Source organism: Halichoerus grypus, chromosome 4, assembly GCF_964656455.1.
Source record: "Halichoerus grypus chromosome 4, mHalGry1.hap1.1, whole genome shotgun sequence".
Lineage (NCBI taxonomy): Eukaryota > Metazoa > Chordata > Mammalia > Carnivora > Phocidae > Halichoerus > Halichoerus grypus.
This window is the reverse complement of record NC_135715.1, coordinates 110,472,179-110,485,459: the sequence shown is the minus strand read 5'-3', so window position 1 is coordinate 110,485,459 and position 13,281 is coordinate 110,472,179. Positions and strand designations below refer to the sequence as shown.

The 13,281-nt window shown below is 39.6% G+C and overlaps 1 long non-coding RNA gene across 1 annotated transcript in view; it reads right to left on the bottom strand.

The window, feature by feature from the left end:
• The window catches only part of LOC144381610 (uncharacterized), a 75,580-nt gene extending 63,116 nt beyond the window's left edge, over positions 1 to 12,464 (bottom strand). The window contains exons 1-2 of the long non-coding RNA XR_013447131.1: positions 12,396 to 12,464; positions 11,116 to 12,049 (exon numbers count right to left, since the gene is read on the bottom strand). This is a non-coding gene — a long non-coding RNA (uncharacterized LOC144381610). The remainder of the gene's footprint in view (positions 1 to 11,115; positions 12,050 to 12,395) is intronic.
• Between the last annotated feature and the right edge of the window lie 817 nt (positions 12,465 to 13,281).

The window sequence follows — 13,281 nt, the reverse complement described above, 5'->3', positions numbered from 1 at the left end:
TTGTAAAACACATTCGGCCTTTAAGTAACATAAGAATTTCAAAAATTTAGGAATATGACCGTTTCTTCTTTCCTTTTTTTCCTCAGTTCATTTTAATAGATTTCCTACTATCCCAGCTGTGGCTTTAGACTCTTAGCATTCCATATTTTAAAATCTTTCCATATTCTTTCCCTTATACTTTCAGTGCACAACATACCAGATTACATATTAAAGACAGCAAGATACAAAATATAAATGGAAAGAAATACTGAGTAGCCAGAACTAAAACCATACTCTGAGTTCTCAGTGCAATTGTGAACCACCACTGGGCTTTAAAAAATCATTAGTGAACAGGAATAAAATCCGACAGACTGACCCATGTTTATTAATATACTTATACTAGCCATACCTGGGCCAAAAGGTTGGAAATAAAGGGATCAATATTAGATGAATGCCCCAAAAACAGAGTTTGTATTTCAAAAGAGAACAGAGTTTAATGGGGGAAATTATATATGCTATGCAAGCTAAATTTTAGCCAAAAATAAAAATTAAGTTAAAAAATAATAACAAATGATTTAAAGAAAAACAAGAGAATTTAAAGAGAAACAGAAGAATCATAATATTAAATCATTTTAAAGGTATGTGATTATTTACAGAACCACTCCTGGAAATGTTTTGTGCTTCTGCAACTTAAATTTGGTTTCTTTTTTTTTTATTAACATCAAATTTTGCAGGCTGGTAGTCTATAGTGTGGCCTGTGATGTCTGGTAATTTAAAAGAAACAAAGGAGGAAAACTCGCCAAGACGTTGAGGTTTCAAAAAAACAACAACAACAACAACAACAAATAGCTACTGTACATGCGCACTCTATTTTCTAGGTTTTTTTTTTTTTCAACTATACTTTCTGTGTTGCAGATTTATTTAATAAACAAATGCATCTTCTGGGCCCATAATACACAAATGCATGCTACTGTTAATTCATTTACAGAATGGGCCGTGATGGCCCCTGAGCAAAAGAGCAATCTTGTTATAATGAATGTGTACTATTCTTAATAAGCACACTGTAGCAACGACCCGCACTGCACACAAAAGCACACCCAAACCATTTGGTTTGTTCCCAGAGCTCGGACACCAGCATCACTATTAAATAGCTGTGCGCTGGGAGAGCAATCCAGTATTGGCATGCAAATGAGCACACGAAGAGGCCAGATGCTGCTCTTTAGAAAGGAAAAGTGCCTCTGCTCAAATTTAGGGGGAGAGAGAACCTGTGAATGTTGCAAGGGCAGGGCAGTTTCGAGATTGTGCTCCATTATATTTCTGACAGGGGTGGGACCACCGGTGGGATGAACCTAGGACCGATGAATAGAACAGAACTTTTCGCAAACACAGGAGCATTCAAGCAGTCTGTGTTTCCATGGGTTCCCCTAGAGATTGCCCACCACATTTTTTGGTTTTGTTTTTTGTTTTATTTGTTTCTTTTGGTTTTTTCATGTCTTCCTTTCAGGTCCAGAATGATGATTCTGGCACCGAAAACTTGCGAGACTCCATCTCTGCTTTTTAAGTTGAAAGTACCACTATGCATAGGAGTTCAGTGATTCTCAAAAGCTTTATCATTCCAAATAAAATATTAAGTTATTGAAAAGAATGTGACATCTTTTTTCTCCAAATGAGCTCATCATGCATCATATTCATCTGTGTTTGGTGAGCTTTCATAATTTGTAGTGGGCATATGACCCATTCGTGGCTGCCTTTATCTTATCATAACATTTGACTGCCTTGAGGATAGAGCAGTAGGAGGGAAGCCAGTACTCGGGAGATTGAAACTGGCCTCGCAACAACTTTGGTAGACTGCGTTCCAACCAGAATCAAGACGTTGCTTTTCCTGTTGGCTCATTTTTCATGTTCTCTTTCTCTCAGTGTTTAGGGAGTCATTGATTTATTTGATTTCTTGAAGATAGTAGGAGATGATAAGGATTGAAGTCATGGGTATGTGTTTTGAGAAAAGGACTAATGAAAAAGAAGCAGGAACACCCATACATAGTAAAATTCACAAGGGTAGATAACAGGATTCCTGTGACACTGCTAATTAAAATATATAGGTGTAATATGTCTCCTTTATAATAATAGCATTTGGGAACAAGACCTTCCTTTACCCTCGTTATTAATCATGTAATAATAGAATTTACCATGGAATTCCCGTAAACATTTATGGACTACCTACTATACGCTAGATGCTGCACAGAGCTCTGAGAAGAGCTGTATGTCACAGGAAATAAGATGGTACCTGTAGTGGCCAAATCTATACATTAAACCTCCTGATCGTGGTTTATTAATTATAACCCCACAATAAATAAATCTTCTATGTAGAAATGCTGACTTTAGTAAAAAATAGAAATGGACATAAATATATCCAGTGAGAGTATATCCATTTTTTTCTTCGTCGATCATAGCAGTCTCTAAATTTCTGAGCAGCCCTTTCCTATCAGTCAAGTGGTCCATAAAATTCATCCAAACATTAATAAATATGTATTGAGCACGATATCAGTTTCCTAGGGCTGCCCGGATAACAAAGTATCAGAAATCGAGTGGCTTTAAACAATAGAAATGTCTTCTCCCACAGTTCTAAAGGCTAGAAATCCAAGATCAATGTGTTGGCAGGGCCACACTCCCTCCGAAAGCTCTAAGGGAGGATGCTTCTTTGTCTCTTCCAACTCCTCAGAGCCCCAGGTGTTCCTTGGCATGTGGCAGCACGACTTCAATCTCTGCTTCTATCTTCACATGGCCATATTCCCTCTACGTCTCTGTCTGTGTCTCTTCTCTTTCTATAGACACCAGTCACATCAGATGAGGGTCCACCCTAGTTCAGTATGATCTGATTTTTATCTTGATTACATCTGCAAAGACCCTATTTCCAAATAATGTAACCCTCCCAGGTACAGAGCGTTAGGACTTCAACTTCTTTGGGGGGGCGGGAGGGGGGGTGGGGGGAATCAGGGGGCCTGGGCCTGAGACAGTTTAACCCATTATAAGCACTTACTAAGTACCAGGCAATTGCACTTGGGAATTTTTATCACTTTATCATGAAAGAGTCCTATGAAATCTGTTGTGGAATTCATTACCTAAATGTTGTTGAAGATAGTCTTACTTCAATATAGAACGTCATCTCTTTGCAAACTCAGGAAAAAGTGTTCTCAGGACTCAGCATGAGGAATCAAGGTTCTTCCAATTGTCTCTGAATCATTTTAGATGCTCTTAGTCTCATAATTGATCTTATTTCTCTCTTTGAATTGGCTGCTAGCAAGTTCAGAATCAAATTTGGACCCACCACAAATAAGTATGTAATAACATCATAATTGTATTTTATATGGTGAACTTTACCCAGTTCTATCTTATTTTTTGATTTTTTATTTCTTTTTGCCATTTACATGTTTTTATCTTGTCAAAGCATTATTGGAAATGATACTTTTTGGGGCAAATTTATTACAAATAATTTACTACAAATAAATTTTTTAATTAGGATAGACCAAATGAATTTCATTTTCCCTAAAACAAGACCAATTTAAAAGCTAAAATATACTGTGAAAATGAATCCATTCCAAATGCTAACTTATCTGTTCTCAATGAGTAAGAATAACCAAGTATTTTTTTAAAGATTTTATTTTATTTGACAGAGAGAGAGTGGCAGGCAGAGGGAGAGGGAGAAGCAGGTTCCCCACTGAGCAGGGAGCCTGATGTGAGGCTCGATCCTAGGACCCTCAATCCTGAAGGCAGACGCTTAACCAACTGAGCCACTCAGGCGCCCCAAGAATAACCAAGTATTAATGATACACCATAGGCATTTATAAGCTATGAATCCTCACATAATACTAAAGCTTGAGGGAAACCTTTGAAGCGGGGTGCCTGGGTGGCTCAGTTGGTTAAGCCACTGCCTTCGTCTCAGGTCATGATCCTGGAGTCCCGGGATCGAGTCCCGCATCGGGCTCCCTGCTCAGTGGGGAGCCTGCTTCGCCCTCTGACCCTCCCACCTCTCATGCTCTCTCTCTCTATCTCATTCTCTCTCTCAAATAAATAAATAAAATCTTTTAAAAAAAAAAAAGGAAACCTTTGAAGCAAAGTTTCTCAAAACTTCTGTATGCCCTATAATGAATGAAAAAGAGAAAACTAAGGGATTAACATGATCACTTGCTTCAGGTATCTGAAAGCTATCAAATAGCAGATGGAAGAGACATTGTATTCTCAGAGTCAAGATTAGTATCAATAAGTATAGAATATTACAAGACAGAGTGAGAAGAACTAATAATTCAAGATGATGAACATTTTTGGGAATGATCGTGCCATTCTCAACTCTCCATTATTAAAAATGTTCAAGATAAAGCATATCATCAATCAGGGATCTGAAATAATGAATCTCAGCATTAGTAAGCATTTGGCTCTAAGAACCACATTTCCTTCCATCCAACTCCAAAAGCCTAAGATCAATGATTAATAAAAACATACTGCCATTATTTTATTACAATTGGACCCATTTAAACCATTCCAAAATTTATAATAATTTCACATTTAGAAAAGAGCTGGACATAGTAATAGGTCTACCAGTTGTATACCAAAACTTCCTTCCTACAATTTTACTGAAGAACACAGCCACAAAACAAAGAATTTGGATAAGCAGGCTATACGTCATCTCACTAATTTTAAAAAGCAGCAACTAAATTTTAGCAAGAAAAATTGTCCAATGACATGAACGGAAACTATAGCATAACCAGAATTATAAATTGCCAGTCCTGAGATTACAGTGGAGATGTAGCCATACCCCCTTCCAAAGAATCAGAAAATCATGACAACCATTACCCAACCACTCAACTCAAACTATACGTGCCTTCTTCTTATGCAATATCCAGACATCTAATTTCCAAATCCAGTCAGTGAAAAGCACAGGGTAACCCTGTGGCTCTTTGGGTTGATGATCGTGAATGTGCTCCAGAGTAGCCTAAGTTTCAGACCACATCCATGCACCTTGGCCATTGTCTTAACTACAGGTTTCTCCCACTCACCTATCACTGAGCCAAATTTCCATATGGCAGGATGGTAAGACTCACCTATAAACAGGTCTGTTGTGCTGGGCTGCTCTTTGATTCCTGGGTTTTTTTCACATGCATGTGCACTCAGTTTAGCATGAGATCATGATTTCTTATTCCCTTTCCCTGATGGATGACAAACTATTGCAACAAAACTGAGCAGTCCCTCCATTTTATTTCTGGCTTTACCAGTGACATGCTCTATAAATTTACCCAAGTCACTCATTCCTTCTATGGACAGGGTCCTCCAGTGGTAAACTGGAGGTTGTTAGTTTCACCAGATCATATTCAGGGAACACTGAAGTCTGCACAGGAAAGTTCCTATAGACAAGGGAAAGTATTATCATTACTGTTGTTGTTTTTGACTAATACAGCTGCAGAACTAGAAGATTTAAGGTCTCCCCATGGACTTCACTGTGGCCTCCAGAATCTGAGATTTAATTTTAAAAGAATTAAATTTCCAGTCTGCTTTCCAGGGGTAACTGTGAGAACATATGCTGACAGACTGTTGTCTTCAGAGGCAAAATCCAGACACACTAAGACAATGCCACAGCTTGAACGGGGGTGACCCTTTCCCATTCATCTTAATGGAGTGTTAAACTTGAAGCCTAATTAGGTCCACTTAAATGCCAACATTATTATACTTTTCTCTGCTTATCTTCATACCAGAAACAATCAACTAATGCACTCATTTAATCTGAGTGCGTGCAACGATCACATCCAGACACCCTGTCATTTTGATAGCCTCCTATGCAGTCATAAAAGTACAAGTTTTAAACTTGCACTTGGTTGTTTTTAATTATCCACATAATTAGATTACTTTCTATTACCTTGAAATTTTAGAGGTGAGATTGTATACACATACATACGATGTTTGTAAGGCAGTGGAGCCTGATCACTATTCCCATAATGAGAAGCTGGTATCAAACATGCTCCCAGGATAACAAACTAAGATGTGTTAAATGAAAGATCCCATTCCTGCCCTTCAGAGGAGGCTCACAGCTTTATAGCTTATCCTTTGTGTATACGCCTGAGCTTTCTGCATTCCCTTTCTGATTCATCATTGCTGTGTGGACTCTATTTTAAATTTTAATCCTATGACAAACCTTGGAAGAAATAGAATTTAAAATACATAAATCCACACTTGCCTATTTTGTACCTAGGAGGATCTAGATCTAGGCCCTTAATTCAAAGTCCTTGACTACCTTATAAAATATCTTGTAAAAGTGTATTTATTTACTCGTGGCTATAAGGAGATTAGTCTGTTTTTCTTTAATGGTCTCTGTACCAAGATGGCACACAAGAAAAATTTTTGGAAGTTCGTCATGCAGGCTTAGGGATGAAGACATCAGTGGGTGTCTTCAAAATAGGACAAATTTCTCGCCCCTCTGCCTACGCACCTCTCACCTCAGGCCATACCCCATGTGCCCTAAGCATCTGAATGTCAAAGAATATGAGGCTTGGAGGGACATTTCCCACAGGTGTCTGTAACAGACATTGCTAGTGCCCACTTTGGTTTTCCAACCATTCCTAGATACACAGAAAACTAAGTTTCTTAGCCCCTTTTGCAGTTGAGTTGGGACTATGACTAATTCTGGACAATGGATTGGGACACGGAGGTCACTTTGGGGAGGAAGTACTTAAGAGCCAATGCATAATCCCTAATGTTCTCTTTCTCTATTTAGACAAACCCTAAAGCCCCATGTTGAGAGAAAAGCGTCATGAGGTAGAAACAGCCCAGAATGTTCAGTTTCCACCTGGAGGACACCTGGAGAGATGCCTGGGCCCACAGAAGGTTTGCATGACTGAAAATTATACTAAAATTTTGGTTAACCATTGATATTGTAGTGTTGTTTGTTGCTATATTACCTAGCTTATCTGGTCTAAAACAATGTGTCAGAATTAATTTCCAAGCCAAATCTCACTAGATGGATTCCCATATATAACCATCATCTCTACCTTCTTCTAGCTTCAAATACAAGAGAGTGAAAAAATAAAGGTTCGAGAGTCATTCCGGACAGTCCACCAAGTTCCAGTTTCCCTCCTCGTTGTTGATTCCCTCATCTTCTGTACTTTGATCTTGAAAGAAGTGAATTAAGTCACATCACCACCTGCTCTTTTCCACCAAGAAAGAAAGGTGGGAGACAATCGTCACTCACAATGGTCAGGGCATTTTCCAGAAACAGAGAATTGGCATCCAAAACCAGGCCAGAGTCAAAGAGGGCTGGGGAAAGGCCCTTAGGTAGAACCCTAAAATTCAGGTTTGCATTATCCAAGTAGGCACCAGTGCAAATGCCCATTTGCTAGCTACAGAAATAGGGCACTATTCCGGGGAGCCATTGCAGAGGACTGGAAGAACAAAAGTTGTACGTAATCTCTAAAGGGGGGCTTAGTTAATAAAAATATCAAATTATATCTGAATTGAGCTAAGCAGTATTTTTATTGAACCTTTTAGATGGTATTTGCAAACATCTAAACTTTTAAAACAGTTGCTCTGAAAATTTTGAATAACTGATTTTTACTTTGACAGGAATGTGTTTATTGTGTTTACATTAAATTAGGTCCCAGGGTCCTAAATAGTTTCTGACTTCAGAAGAAGTTTGTTTCCTACTTACAGACTCAGTCATGCAAACTCCCTAACTGATCCATAGATGGTAATGAGCTCTAGCAGGGACTTAAGAGGAAAAGTGAGTCTTATGGAGCCTCAGTAAAGAAAGAAATGAATGCATGAGATGCAGATAAAGGGAAAAGCTACTGCTGGTGAGAAATGGGCGAGCCACATGATTAGGAAGCCCTGTGGGTTAACTAACAGTAAGGATGGGCTTCGCTGGCGCAGAAGATTGTAAGCCGGGAAAACCATGTGCAAAGTGGAAGGCATACTCACATGGGAATTATTTGGGCTAGGAAAGCAACTTAGCTCTGTGACCTTAGGAAACTCAGTCTTCCCTTCAGGTAGCATAAAAATACCTACCCCACAGGGTTAGTATGTGGATTAATTTGAATAATACTGTGCATGTAATATTCCTAGTACACTGACCATATTTAGTAAGTTTTCAGTTAATATTAACTCTTATTATTTGGGGCACCTGGATGGTACAGTTGGTTACATGTCCGGCTCTTGGTTTCAGCTCAGGTCGTGATCTCAAGCTTATGAGATCGAGCCCTGCGTTGGGCTCCGCACTCAGCACAGAGTCTGCTTGGGATTCTCTCTCCTCCCTTTGCCCCTCATGCTTGTGCTCTCTCTCTCTCTCTAAAATAAAAAGATACATCTTAAAAAAAAAAAAAGATTCTCCCTCTCCCTCCACCCATCCCCCCTGCTCATGCTCTCTCTCTCAAAAAAAGAAAATTAACTCTTAGTAGATTTGCATGTTATGTGAATTTTTAATCTTTTATTGAGGTATAAAATTGACACATATATTTAACTTATATTAATAAAACCATATGTACAGAGCCAATAATAATAATAGTATTATAGGTGAGTCCCCTCAATAATTATGTTTCTCTGAATGAGAAGTGAGACACAAATCTGATATTTGCTTCATTTGATCCCAACACCTAAGTGGCTCTCATAGTGTGAACATTCCACAGGGACATATGAGTGATATAATGGAATTTTTTGAAAAATTTTCACCATTTGGAATTTTATCCCTAAACACTGTATAAGGTGCTATGCTATGGTATTAAGGAATCCTTGTATTGCCATTTGTGAAGGATCACTCACAGTTTACTAAGCATAATTTTTATTTGTTCCCTCTTCCACCATGCAAACTAACATGGTGCTACAAAGAATACAGCACTGGGGTCAGCAGACCTGAGTTCAAATTTGAGCTTCACCATTTACTAGTTCTGACACAAAAGCAAGTCCTGTACCTCTTTGAATATCCATTCCCCATTGGTAAAATTGGGATAACCTCAAAGGAATGTAGTAAGGGTTAAATCAAATAACACATGCAATGTGCCTAGCATTATGCAAGCAAAAATACGAACTCTCTTCCTAGCCCATAAACCCCAATAATTCTAATACAGAATTATCAGAACATTGTATTCTTTGTGTGCATCTCTATCTCACTAGGTTATGAGTTTCTTAAAGGTAATAGGTAGGATGTTTTGTACTTTGTACTCCATGCATCTAGAACAGAGTTAGGAGTTTGGCTATGGTAGAAAGAGAAACCAAGAATGATTATTGGTTTCTGAATACAAATGAAATAAACACAACTATATTATCTCCCAGAAGCTTGGGAAAAAAAAAAAAAAACTCATCTGTAGGGGTGCCTGGGAGGCTTAGTCTGTTAAGCATCTGCCTTTGGCTGGGGTCATGATCCCGGGGTCCTGGGATCAAGCCCCACATCGGGCTCCCTATTCAGACAGCGTCTGTTTCTCCCTCTCCCTCTGCCCCTCCCCCTGCTTGTGTGCTCTCTCTTACTCACACGCGTTTTCTCTTTCTTTCTCAAATAAATAAATAAAATCTTAAAAAAAAACACCTCATCTGTAAGCATTGTCTGTACTCACTCACCTCAATTTCTCTCCTCTGTGTACCCCAAAGGTATCAATTCCCACCATGCTGATACTGCCTTGGCCAAAGTCCCCACTGACCTCCATGTTGCCAAATTCAGTGCTGTTTTCTGTGTTCTCTCCCTCAACCTCTCAGCACTATTTGGTGCAATTGAGTGCTTTTTCTTAAAACACTTTCTGCTCTTGGCTTCCATGACACCATACTCTCATGGCATTCCTCTGTTTAGTCTCCTTTGCTGTGCCTTCCTCTTTAAAAAGTGTAGACTTCTAGACTTTATAGTGCTCAGCTCCTTCCTAGTCCTCTCCTCTATCGATGCACTCTCACTAGTGAGCTCATCCATTCATTCATTGGATAGTGAGCACCACCCAAATGCTAATGAATCCAACATCTTTATCTCTAGCCCTGACTATTCCCCAGAAATCCAGACTTACATAACCAACTGTTACTTGACGTCTTCATTTGTATGCCAAATGAATTTTTCAAAATTCACACACATAAAAGAGAAAGTATGGTTCCCTCTTCCCGATCCCAACTGATTCCTGCCCCAGGAATCTCCATCTCCATAAGTAGCACTAATCTCCCTAAAGATTGAAACAATAATCTAGCACAGGGCTTCTCAAACTTTAATGCATATATGAATCACCTGGCGGTCTTCTAATTCAATAAGTCTGAGTTATAGCCTATGACTCTGCATTTATAACAAGTTTCAAATGATGTGATGCTGCTGGTCCTCAAATCACATTATTGAATAGCAAGGACCTTGGAGGTAATTCTTGTTGCCTCTGTTTCCCTAATGCACATTCCCCACACATATTCAAACAATCGGTAATGCTTAATCAACCACATTTCTCCAGAATCTGACTATTTTCCAACTCACAACACCTACTCAGTACCACCATCACCTTTCTCAGGTACTACTGACATAGATTCCCAACTAGTCACCTCTTTCTACTTTGTCCCCTGCCCTGTGGGGTGTTCTGTCCACTGCAGCAGTAAAATACCAATCACATCAGAACACTACTAGCCAATAGTTTTTTCTATCACACCTACAATTAAATCCCATCAATGACTTTAGAGTGGCCCCTGCCTGTCCTTCAACCTCATCTGGTATCACTCACACTCTGTCCCAGGATGATCCAGCCACACTGATCTTTCATTCCTTGAATTTGCCAAGCTCACTCCCACCTTGAGGCATTTGCACTAGCTGCTCCCTCTGCTTGAAACGCTCTTTGCCCTTGATCTTTCACATGGCTGACTCCTTCTTGTCATTCAAATCACAGCTTAAATGTCATCCAGAGTGACCTTCCTGAACACCCAATCCAAAATAGCCACTCTGTAACCTGTCTCTTGGTATCAAATCACTGTTCTATTTCTCTGCACTTTACTTATGCTATGTGATATTTTTCTGGATTATTTATTTGCTCATGTTCTGTCTCTCTTCTTCCCTCCCATCGTTTGCTCTCCCATTCTCTCTTCCTCCCTCCACCTCCTCCCACCCACACCAAGAAGTAAGCCCCATGAAAGCAGAAACTATGTCCGTCTTGTTACCTGTTTTGATCCCTGCATCTAGGTCGATTCCTGGAATGTAGTAGGCACTCAACACCACTTGATGTATGATTGCATGAGTAAATGATTGAGGAAAATTTCTGGAGTCTACTGCAGAGTGAGAGGGGACATGCAGCTGCCTGGCATCCGGACCTTCCACTTTGTCCTGCAGGATCCTTCTTCACTTCTTCTCTGAGTCCATCCAATTCCACATGGTATACTTACAAGTGAAGATGATCAACTGGGGGGTAGGTTGTCATCATTTTTGTCATCAGGGGATCTTGTGTTTCATAGTCTCTGCCACAAGCACTAGAATTCAGCTTATTTCAAAATAAGCCAGCCAGGTTCTCAAAAAGAGCAGTCCCTCTGAGTGTGGACTTCATTTCCATGACTCTCCACTGGTCACTTTCAAAACCTTTACTTAACTCCCCACCCATCTATTATTTGAAGGGTTAGGGGCTTGGGGATTGGAATGGAGCTTACTTATAGTGATTTGAATATGTAGTTTGATATGATTATTATAAAAGACATACATGGAACCAAGGCAATTCTAATGGATCACAGAGTGTGGTCCCTCAACCAGTGGTATCTACATTACCGGGGAGCTTATTAAAAATGCAAATTCTCAGGCTCTGCCTCTGACCCTCTGAACAGAAACTCTGAGGATGGGCCCAAGCAATCTGTGATTTAAAGGTTCTCCAGATGATTCTGACGCATGCTAAAATTTGAGAGCTACCTATTTAAACCATTCACATGTACCACCATGACTTTCCATTGCTCAGGAAAGTTGGCGACCTCAAGAATACTTAGTCTACTCCTTGCTTCTTGTAGCTTGTGGTGCCAGCCGCATGCTCTCGAGTGCCCCTCGGAGGCATGCTTCACAAAATTGATAAAATCAAGGGCTTTCTGCTCACAGCCAGGCGAAAGGAGGCCAAATCTGTTGAGATCAAGAAAAATAAGGATAAGGTGAAGTCTAAAGTTCAATGCATCAGATACCTTTATATCTTGTCATCACAGACAAAGAGAAGGCAGAGAAACTGAAGCAGCCCCTGCCCTTCAGTTTGGCAAGGAAGGAGCTGAAATGAACCTGGCACACTGACTTCGCCTGCATTAAAATTTTAAAAATTTCTTAAGAAAAGAATACTTAGTCTAGCCATTAAATAATATCCAAAAGAGTGGCTCAGACCTGCACAAGTTGAGTCTTAGCAAGCAGATATTCTGGAATGTTTGACTGACCTTAGTTTATCCAAGAAATAGGACTCAACCACTCAGCTTCCTTTTACCTTCTTTATCATTCTCTCTTGTTCCCTCCAATGTAGCTGATAACACTCCAGTGAGACCACTGGTTCTTGGTATCTGAGGAAAGAAATAACACCTGAGTCTTAAACTAACTCTGCCAGGTAACTGTCCTGTAAACACACCACACACACACACACACACACACACACACACACACACACACACAGCACCTATTCAGTTGCTAAAAGAAATTCCAAGTGTGCAGTCATATCTGAACTATATGTCTGTCACCCAGTTGTTCAATGAACCAAATCTCAGCGACCTCAACCTGTATTCAATTCAGGCAGATTTGATATTCTTAGCATCACAACCACAGCGTCTACTTGCTTTCAGTTTTGATCCTAGAAATATTTCTGGGTCAGCCATCACCAGTTTCAAGATGAGAACTTACATAAGTTAGTGGTGAGTGAACTAGTTAAAAAAAAAAAAAAAGAGTTAGTACTTGTGTGCATTGATTCCCAGTGTTGGTGGCTAAAATCCATGAATTTTTTGCTGTGGATCCATGTTTTATTAAAACAAAAGCAGATATTGTAGATTGCTTTGTAGGTCATGGTTTGCATGAATTGCTATAGTCACATGTAGAAACAAAGCCCTTTGTTCTACTACCCATCCCCAGTATATTTGTTGATTCCTATTTAATTTCCCAGTTGTCAAAAAGAAAAGGCAGTAGTATTATGACTGGAGTCATAAATTAAGGGTGATGTTATCACAGAAGACTGAGATGAAAAAATAGAGGACACTCCAGGAAATGTGAATAAACAACTTGGTCGCCACTTGGTTATATATGGGGATTGTGCACCTAAGAAAAACATTAGTGAGGGGCAACTGGGTGGATTAGTCAGTTAAGCGTGCAACTCTTGATTTCAGCTC